Below are 10,000 nucleotides of genomic sequence, written 5' to 3'. Positions count from 1 at the left end.
ACGAAGCTTTATTACACAAATTATTCCGTTTCGGTCCGACTTGGTCGATTAACTAGTTAATGGTCCAAGTCGAACCGTAACGTCGTCTTAAGTTACTTTCTCTCCCATGTGCGGGTTATTTGCGTATTGTTCCAGTCATGGTATTATGCCTTTTTATTCAAGCTTTATTAAAACGACGTTTCGCGCAGTGTGAGAATAAAGGCCCCCTGACAAGGTACCTTTAAGGTTTTATCTTATTTTTTTTCCAAGTGTTTAGTGTATAACTTGAGAACCTCTCGTTAGATCGGCTTCAAATTTTCAACACCGTAACCAGGGAATGGTTCAGTAACTAGTGGCACACACAGGTATTCCCTAGTCCATTTTATTTAGACTATTCCTGGATTTAGTTTGAGTGATAGTTAAGAAATGCCTCTGTTGATCGGTTTCAAATTATTAGCTATGGTGGAGTTTGCTCAAAGAAATGATAGCATTGATCCTAGGCTATGTAGTGAGCCAATTTGTTAGTTTTATTTTTTAAGGGTATGGTATTTTTTAAGGGATAACTTGAGTATGCCTCTTCTGAATACCTTGGGTTAGGTTAGGTAAAGTTTGTCAGGAAATAGTGTTTCTTGACGCTGATCTTAAATGATGACCCGCCGTTGGAGCTTTTGGTCATCTGACTGAAGCCTTTCGTTGGCTTACCGGTCCACCCCTTCAAAAATTAAGATCATAGTTATAACCATTTAGTTCTTCTGAATACCTTCAATCATTTGGGTTTCAGCTGTGTAAGTTTAAGCTGTATGACTGGTGGTTTAGCGCATAGTTTTGATATGTAAGTTTAAAATTACCAGTCTCTGCAGTGACTGGAGAGTACATTTTTTGGTGAGCTTAAAGCTTTCGGTGCTCTTGTGTTTTTCCTCAAAGCTTCACCTTAACTTTGGGATGTACAGTGGACCCCCGGTTAACGAACTTTTTTCATTCCAGTAGTATGTTCAGGTGCCAGTACTGACCTAATTTGTTCCCATAAGGAATATTGTGAAGTAGATTAGTCCATTTCAGACCCCCAAACATACACGTACAAACGCACTTACATAAATACACTTACATAATTGGTCGCATTTGGAGGTGATCGTTAAGCGGGGGTCCACTATATTAGTGTTAATTTGTTAGTTTTATTAAAGAATTGGTTTCTTGCAGTAAGTGGCAATTGCCTCCATCAGTTTTCAACCTTAAACTCTGGTATTTCTTTTATTTTGAGGAAAGTTTGAAGTGATTTTAGGCTTTATAGGTACAAATTTCTATTTTTATTGAATGTTGGGAAAATTCAAATGGCAGTTATCTTGCGCTATGTAAATGACTCCGATCCGTTTTACTATCAGACATTTTCTGAAACTAGAGAACAGGATTAACAGAAAATCAAAATGAGCATTCGTCACCTCAGATGGACCCGATAGTTCTGGTTATGGAGTCTGGCTCAAGGGCAGAGGTGGGGTCTTGCCTTCTCGCCTTGCCTCTTAAACCTGTCGTTACTGGGTTCATACTTCGTGAACCCTACCATACTTATTCTTAAAGCTATGTATAGATTCTCTGTCGCTTCAACATCCAGCTATTTACACTTCCTAGCCGCTATTAAGATGAAATGCCTCCTTACACCCCAGTGATTTTTTTTCTTTTTTGGACTGTGACCTGTGGCGCTCAAAAGGTGCTTTGAGGGGCACATGAGGATAAATCCAGTTTCTTGTTCCTGCTTTGAAATGAACCTAAATGCCTTCCACTTACCAGGCAATACGACCCTTGTGGATTTAGTGCTTCCTCGATTAAAATAAATATATAGATGTACTCTCGTGTGCCAGTTTCCCGCCTCTAAAACAGGTATCCCTCTCCACCCTATCAATTCCTCCTCCTAATATGTACACCATTATCATTTCTTCCCTTTCCCTGTCCTTTAATATCTGGTTTTGTATCTTTAGTTTCCTCAAAGTTTAAACCCCTCATCTAGTTGCATACCTTTGTATTTTTTCAGCTATTTAATATGCTTCATCAGGTGTAGGTTCCGTACCGATGTTATATGCTCCAAGATAAGCCTGACATATGTCGTATAGTGTCGTGCATGACTGTGATTCCCGAAAGGAAATCTTAGAATTATCAGATGTGCATTAACTGCTCTGGTTATGAGACTGGAGTGTGCCTCAGGTAATATGCTTGGTTCAATGTTTACCCCCGGGTCCTTGGGAGATGTTCCCGTCAGTATGTTTATTTCTTTCCCAATATTCATAATTTTGTGTCTGGCACTTCTCTGACCTAACTTGGTTTATCTAGATCAATTTGTAGGCTACTCTTGTCTGTTTCTGAATTCATTCTCTTTGTTAGTTTCACATGTGTGAAATGAGATACATCAGATTTTCTCTTCTGGCATGAGGCCTGGTCACAGACCGGGCCGCGGGGGCGTTGACCCCCGGAACCCTCGCCAGGTATATCGTTTACATATACCAGAAATAGTAACAGTCCCAGTACCGATCTTTGTGGAACGCCACTTGTCACATTTGCTCATTATGATGCCTCTTCCCGGACAAACACTCGTTGTTTCCTTTGTTATTCTTTGATAAAGTGGTGATTTTTCTGTTACTTCTACCTACTCTAGTTTTTGTCCGAGTCTCCTGTGTGTCAAATGCTGCCTTGCAATCTAAGAATATGCGGTGTTGTGTGGGTGTGTGTGTGGGTGAGTGCGTGCGTGCGTTCGTGCTTGTGTGCGTGCGTACGTGACACACAGACCTGTATATCAGTGGATAGAGGGACTTTCCTGTTAATGTGGTACTAGAGAGCTCTCCTGTTTGAGCGACGGGCACTTCTGTTTGTTTAGGAATAAGGAACATGTTTGCGTAGGTGTGAGCAAGGAGCATTTCTGTTTCGTGTGTACGAGGTAGCTGGTTGTCTGAGTAAGGTACAAGGCTGTCCAGGTGTGAGTGAGATACATGGCTTTCCAAGTGTAAGTGAGGTACAATCCTGTTTGTCGGAACGAAGTTCTTGTTTATATCCGTAGTGTAACCAGCTGCTTTATCTTGTTTCTGCTGCTGCTGCTGCTGCTGCTGTTGGCTATTGGATGCCTCGGAAGGAGTCGTCTTCAACTGCTGTAGTCGGAGAATGAATGGGAGCTCGCGTCTTCCCGAGTGTGTTCCGATAATTGGCAACAAGCAATGATAAAGAGAGCTTCCGAACGTCAGCATACATCCACCACGGTATATGCGGGCCGTATGTCAAGGAAGCAGCCAGAGAACACGCCGGAAACCCTCTCACTTGCATCCCTCGATCTCTCGGGAGAGATGCTGAGGTGGGGAGAGTGGAAGACTGGAGCAGAATTGTTTTACTTGCTGCCGCGGGTACAGACAATATAAAAAAGTGAGAGATCTCGCCTCCTTCGAACGTGTATCTCTCATGATACTGACAGAGTTGCCTCGCTCCATCCGCGTATCTCCGAGAGACACGGTGAGCCAACCTTCAACTGCGCATGCTCGCTTCCCCATCCCAACATTATTGACATTAATGTCTAGTTTTTCAGACTGCACAACGTGCTGTTCCTCAGCTTGTATTGTTCTGATGAGGATCCATGTATAATTCACGACAAAAATACAGCACATACAGCCAGCCCGAGGTAAAAACCCAAGCTATGAATAAGTCTTCATACTCTGTTTTAATTCTTTGCCTCCTAATGTTTATCTGCCTTGCTCAAAACTGTCAATATTTATCTTAGTGATTTCAAAAGAATGCATCTATTTGCCATTCTCTGTGTGCCCAAGTAATCTGAAAAATGATGGAATAGTTTTGAGAGGCTGGGATGAATATTAATGGCGTGTAGGAGCTGGATAATGCAGCATTTCTTCTACAAACATGACGGATATTCCATTTATTTACCTTCGTCCTACCTCTAATAATATTTTCACCGCTTGAGCTTGCCTCTCTCTCCAGAACTGAAGCCCACCAGGTAAAAATTATTAAACAATTATTATGTTACTTGGTGTTGGTCGTCTTGGTAGGTGGGAGGGAGTCAGGGAGGGCAGGATGTTGGTGGGAGGGAGGGCAGGGTGTTGGTGGGAGGGAGGGCAGGGTGTTGGTGGGAGGGAGGGCAGGGTGTTGGTGGGAGGGAGGGCAGGGTGTTGGTGAGAGGGAGGGCAGGGTGTTGGTGGGAGGGAGGGCAGGGTGTTGGTGTGTGGGAGTCAGGGTAGGGTGTTGGTGGGTTGGAGTCAGGGTAGGGTGTTGGTGGGTTGGAGTCAGGGTAGGGTGTTGGTGGGTTGGAGTCAGGGTAGGGTGTTGGTGGGTTGGAGTCAGGGTAGGGTGTTGGTGGGTTGGAGTCAGGGTAGGGTGTTGGTGGGTTGGAGTCAGGGTAGGGTGTTGGTGGGTTGGAGTCAGGGTAGGGTGTTGGTGGGTTGGAGTCAGGGTAGGGTGTTGGTGGGTTGGAGTCAGGGTAGGGTGTTGGTGGGTTGGAGTCAGGGTAGGGTGTTGGTGGGTTGGAGTCAGGGTAGGGTGTTGGTGGGTTGGAGTCAGGGTAGGGTGTTGGTGGGTGGGAGTCAGGGTAGGGTGTTGGTGGGTTGGAGTCAGGGTTGGGTGCTGGTGGGTGGGAGTCAGGGTAGGGTGCTGGTGGGTGGGAGTCAGGGAAGGGTGCTGGTGGGTGGGAGTCAGGGCAGGGTGCTGGTGGGTGGGAGTCAGGGCAGGGTGTTGGTGGGTGGGAGTCAGGGCAGGGTGCTGGTGGGTGGGAGTCAGGGCAGGGTGTTGGTGGGTTGGAGTCAGGGTAGGGTGCTGGTGGGTGGGAGTCAGGGCAGGGTGCTGGTGGGTGGGAGTCAGGGCAGGGTGTTGGTGGGTGGGAGTCAGGGCAGGGTGTTGGTGGGTGGGAGTCAGGGCAGGGTGTTGGTGGGTGGGAGTCAGGGCAGGGTGTTGGTGGGTGGGAGTCAGGGCAGGGTGTTGGTGGGTGGGAGTCAGGGCAGGGTGTTGGTGGGTGGGAGTCAGGGCAGGGTTTTGGTGGGTGGGAGTCAGGGCAGGGTGTGGGTGGGTGGGAGTCAGGGCAGGGTGTTGGTGGGTGGGAGTCAGGGCAGGGTGTTGGTGGGCGGGAGTCAGGGCAGGGTGTTGGTGGGGGGGAGTCAGGGCAGGGTGTTGGTGGGCGGGAGTCAGGGCAGGGTGTTGGTGGGCGGGAGTCAGGGCAGGGTGTTGGTGGGCGGGAGTCAGGGCAGGGTGTTGGTGGGCGGGAGTCAGGGCAGGGTGTTGGTGGGTGGGAGTCAGGGCAGGGTGTTGGTGGGCGGGAGTCAGGGCAGGGTGTTGGTGGGCGGGAGTCAGGGCAGGGTGTTGGTGGGCGGGAGTCAGGGCAGGGTGTTGGTGGGCGGGAGTCAGGGCAGGGTGTTGGTGGGCGGGAGTCAGGGCAGGGTGTTGGTGGGCGGGAGTCAGGGCAGGGTGTTGGTGGGTGGGAGTCAGGGAAGGGTGTTGGTGGGAGGGGGTGAGTGAGGGAGTCAGGGCAGGGTGCTTGTTTGAGGGGGTGAGTGAGGGAGGGGGTGAGTGAGGGAGGGGGTGAGTGAGGGAGGGGGTGAGTCAGGGAGTGGGTGAGTCAGGGAGGGGGTGAGTCAGGGAGGGGGTGAGTCAGGGAGTGAGTCAGGGAGTGAGTCAGGAAGTGAGTCAGGAAGTGAGTCAGGTAGTGAGTGAATCAGGTAGTGAGTGAATCAGGTAGTGAGTGAATCAGGGAGTGAGTGAATCAGGGAGTGAATGAGTCAGGGAGTGAGTGAGGGAGAAAGAGACACTGACGGAGGTATTATTCTGCTGAGTTGCACCACAAAGAATTAATTAATGTTAACTCATCATAACCAGTTTAACAAGTTTTGATTGCTGGTGCCTCCTCCCCCCCCCCCTACCCTCATCACCCCCTCCCTCCCCCGTCCCCCCCTGCTAACAACAAATGTCAGACTAACTACCTAACTAGGGTAACAAACGCTGTTCGTCGCGGCCCCGCTGTCGTTAGCGGGGCCAATTATATATAATCTAATTAATTCAGTTTTGGAGAATTAACAAATTAGCTCACCCCCCGAACAATGCAATTTGAGCCGTTGTATTTACTGCCCTCCGTAATCAAGATGGCTTGCGGGGGAGGGGTGCGCACCCAGGAAGAATGACCTTTATGTCTGGTAGGCAGTAAGGGTGACATTGATTCTGGCGTCGCGTCATGATGGGATATTAAACGTTATGACCTGAAAGAGAACCCACCTGAAGAACAATATCTGCGAGGACTGAAACTGTTGGTCGGAAGAACCCATGACGACGCGATACTGCGTACATGCTGCACGCACGCGCTTTACACACACACATGCACACGTACAGTAACACGAGTACACGCCTAAAAGCACGTACGAACAAGCACGCACGTGATTAAAATACGCGCACACATGCTCATTCATATCCTCTCACAAACTGACACAGAAACGCATCCTTGCGGCACTAGCAGATAATTTTCACCTCAGCACATATTACGAAACGAAGTGCAGAGGCATGCCACGAGACTAGTTCCTGAGACAAGAATGAATTGAGAGACGCTCAAGGAACTAACCCTAACGACATTAGAGGATAGACCAATCAGGGGAGACATAATGACATACAGAATACTCGGAGGATTTGATAGGCTGGACGGTGTAGTAGGTGCACTGGAGAATTTGTCCAACTGTAGAAGGAGGGTACATCCCCAGACTCGGTTCATTCATCACTGATGCCAGAACTTTCCACTGAACCACCAAGCACTTGTAACACAGAGATCACGACGTGTAGTTCCCCGAATGTAAATAAATGGTTTAGAAAACCTACAGGTTGATAAATGAAACACTTGTACAACATTCGGGTATCTTTTAGAGATGTATCAGATGTGAAAATTTAGATATCCGCAGATCCGAATGTGTATGAGAATGTCTCATTTTGCGGATGCGGATGCATATGCGGATATCTGTTTACAGTAAAATGCGGGTGCGGATGCATATGCGGATATCTGTTTACAGTAAAATGCGGGTGCGGATGTAAGAAATTGTGCGGATGTTTCGCGGATGCAGATGCGTTATCCGATATTCAGGAAAGGTTTCACTAGCCAGTGGCTTCTTCAGTCCAATGCAGAGAAAGATGAAGAGGAGTCCGAGGCAATTAATCTCCCAGGAATGCCAGAAGATACTCAGTCTGAAAATGGATAAGTTGGATGAGGAAGTTGAAACCGAGTGAATGCAGCTTAAAGAGTGGGTATGACAGGACTCGTAAGGTGAGAACAGAGTGACCGTTTGAACAGTTGAAAAGTTGGTGAACTTTAATGTAAAAGTTCAAGATTGCCGGACAGTGATCTGAGGTGTATCATTTGAATTATATCTGGTTTTACACGTTCAAAAACTGGTTATATCGCGCAATTTGATTTTACTTCAATTATTTTCCATGAATATATGTATTAATACGTTGCATGAGGATGTGCTGCGTCATGCCGCGAAATGTCGTATGAATGGCGTCGTCTACTCCGTAGAGTGTAAACATGCGAATTTTTATGTAATTATATTTAGCCAATTAAAAACATTAATATTTTTTTATAACGAATAAAATACACAATACCGTGACTGAAACAATACACTAATAACCCACACGTAAGTTTTTCTCCTATGTGCGGGTTACTTGTTTATTATTTTTTAAGTTAATCTTGCAAAAAAATATTAAATATTTAAATATATAAAAATAATGGTTTTTTAAAATGCTATGATCTGCTACGTGTCCTTTCATTAATTATACGAGTTTCCGTGTAATAAATTAGAAAATAAGCCTAGTGAAAAATAAAATATAGTTTAAGACACTTAACTCTGATAAATATTTTTCATTTCACAGTTCTACTTGATATTACCAGCCAATTATTACTGAGTGAGTGACTTGTATTATCCATAAACAAATAAACTGTACATAGGAGAATATAACTTACGACGACGTACAGGTCTCTCTTAGACCATTAACTAGTTACATAAGTGTGACTAGTTAATGTGTGTCTAGTAAATGGTCAAAGTCGGACCGAAACGTCGTCGTAAATTATATTCTCCTATGTGCGGGTTATTTTTGCATTGTTTCAGTCACGGTATTTGTGCCTTTTTGTTCTTGTATTATCATTGGTTATCGCACATAGAAATAAGCACATGGTGGTGATGGTACTTCCATTATTGAAGAAATTTGGATAACTGTAATACTGGGTTTTGATGCAATAGTTTGCGTGTTTCATCCTATTGGCTTAAAACCTTCAAACCTGTGAATTTGATAATGCATCTTCTGAACGGCTTCAAAATTAGTGTTTGTGTATTATGGGAAATTATTGTCCTGTAATATAACTACAGAATGCCACCTAAGTTCGGTTTAACTTTTTAAATCTGGTGTTTCTTAGTGGAAAGTCTGAGTTAATGACTTACGAAATAGTCATAACTCGATTGCAAATAAACCGCTGTACGGGTGGCTGGAACCCAGGGCAAGTAACTCACTTGCCCTGGGTTCTAACCCTACCCGTAGCGCGGTTTCTCTGAATTAATGTTGTGCTGTGTATGTAATAATTTACCATTTTATTATTAAAGAAATTTGGATATTAGGTTCCTTTTGATGATTTGTGAATATGCTTATTCCCTTCAGATCTTCAAACAAAATATTTAACTGCATAAGAAACTTGCGCAGCACTCTGTACTATTGAAAGGCTACCATATAGAGCGTTCGTTTTGGCACGCTTTACAGTGCTTCGAATTTGAGTAGATTTTACGTCCAACTGCAGAGTACAACCTCCAGATTTCCCAAAACATAGAAATCCTGGTCCCTCAGAGTAGAGAAATCCCGTCCTGGCTGGAATGGCCTAACATTCACATAGAAATTCCCACTAGTTAAACGGACAATGAGAATTTTCTCCATCTGAACTATAAATAAATATTGAAGTGTGAGGAAAGTAACATTTTGTTCGGGATTCAGGTAAACCGTTTAGCCGGACTTCAGTCCTGGAGGTAGCAAGTACAGTACTTGCACTCGGGAGGAGTGCAGATATATGTCGCAGTTTTTGTACTGTAGTATCGGCACGCCTCTGTCAAGACAGTGATGTAGCGAGTGATGATGAAAGTGTTTCTTGATTAAAACACATTAGCAACAATTGGATATCTTTATTGCTGAAATGTTTCGCCTACACAGTAGGCTTCATCAGTCAAATACAGAGGCAGCAGGTGTAGTGAAATGAAGATGATGTAATCATTTCATCAGCCTTGGAGAAATAGTATCGAGGTGGTCAGTCCCTCAGCCTTAGAAGAGTTCAGCTCCATGGTCTGCAACTATATTTACATATCTAAACTACTACACCTGCTGCCTCTGTATTTGACTGAAGAAGCCTACTGTGTAGGCGAAACATTGCAACAATAAAGATACCCATCTGTTGCCCATGTGTCTTAATAATCAACTTGTTGGTATTTTATACCATTATCAACATTGTGTTTCTTCTTTTTCGGGTCACCCTGCCTCGATGGGAAATGGCTGATGTGAGTAAAACGGAAGCCTGTAATTGTTTTACATGATGGTAGGACTGCTGGTGTCTTCTGTCTCATAAACATGCATGATTTCAGGTACGTCTTGCTACTTCTAGTTACACTTAGGTCACACTACATATGCGTATACAAGAATATATATACACACACACCTCTCTGGGTTTTCTTCTATTTTCTTGCTAGTTCTTGTTCCTGCTTATTTCCTCTCATCTCCATGGGGAAGTGGAACAGAATTCTTCCTCCGTAAGCCATGCGTGTTGTAAGAGGCGACTAAAACGCCGGGAGCAAGGGAAGGGGGGGTTACCCTTTCTTCTGTACATATTAAAATTTTTAAAAAGATAAACTTTCGTTTATCTTTTTTTTTCACCTGTTAGGTCACCCTGCCTCGGCGGGATATGGCTGGTTTATATATATATATATATATATATATATATATATATATATATATATATATATATATATATATATATATATATATATAT

The sequence above is a fragment of the Cherax quadricarinatus genome, chromosome 82 (assembly GCF_038502225.1).
Source record: "Cherax quadricarinatus isolate ZL_2023a chromosome 82, ASM3850222v1, whole genome shotgun sequence".
NCBI classification, from domain to species: domain Eukaryota; kingdom Metazoa; phylum Arthropoda; class Malacostraca; order Decapoda; family Parastacidae; genus Cherax; species Cherax quadricarinatus.
The sequence above is the reverse complement of the archived record's forward strand: the minus strand, read 5'-3'. Positions refer to the sequence as shown.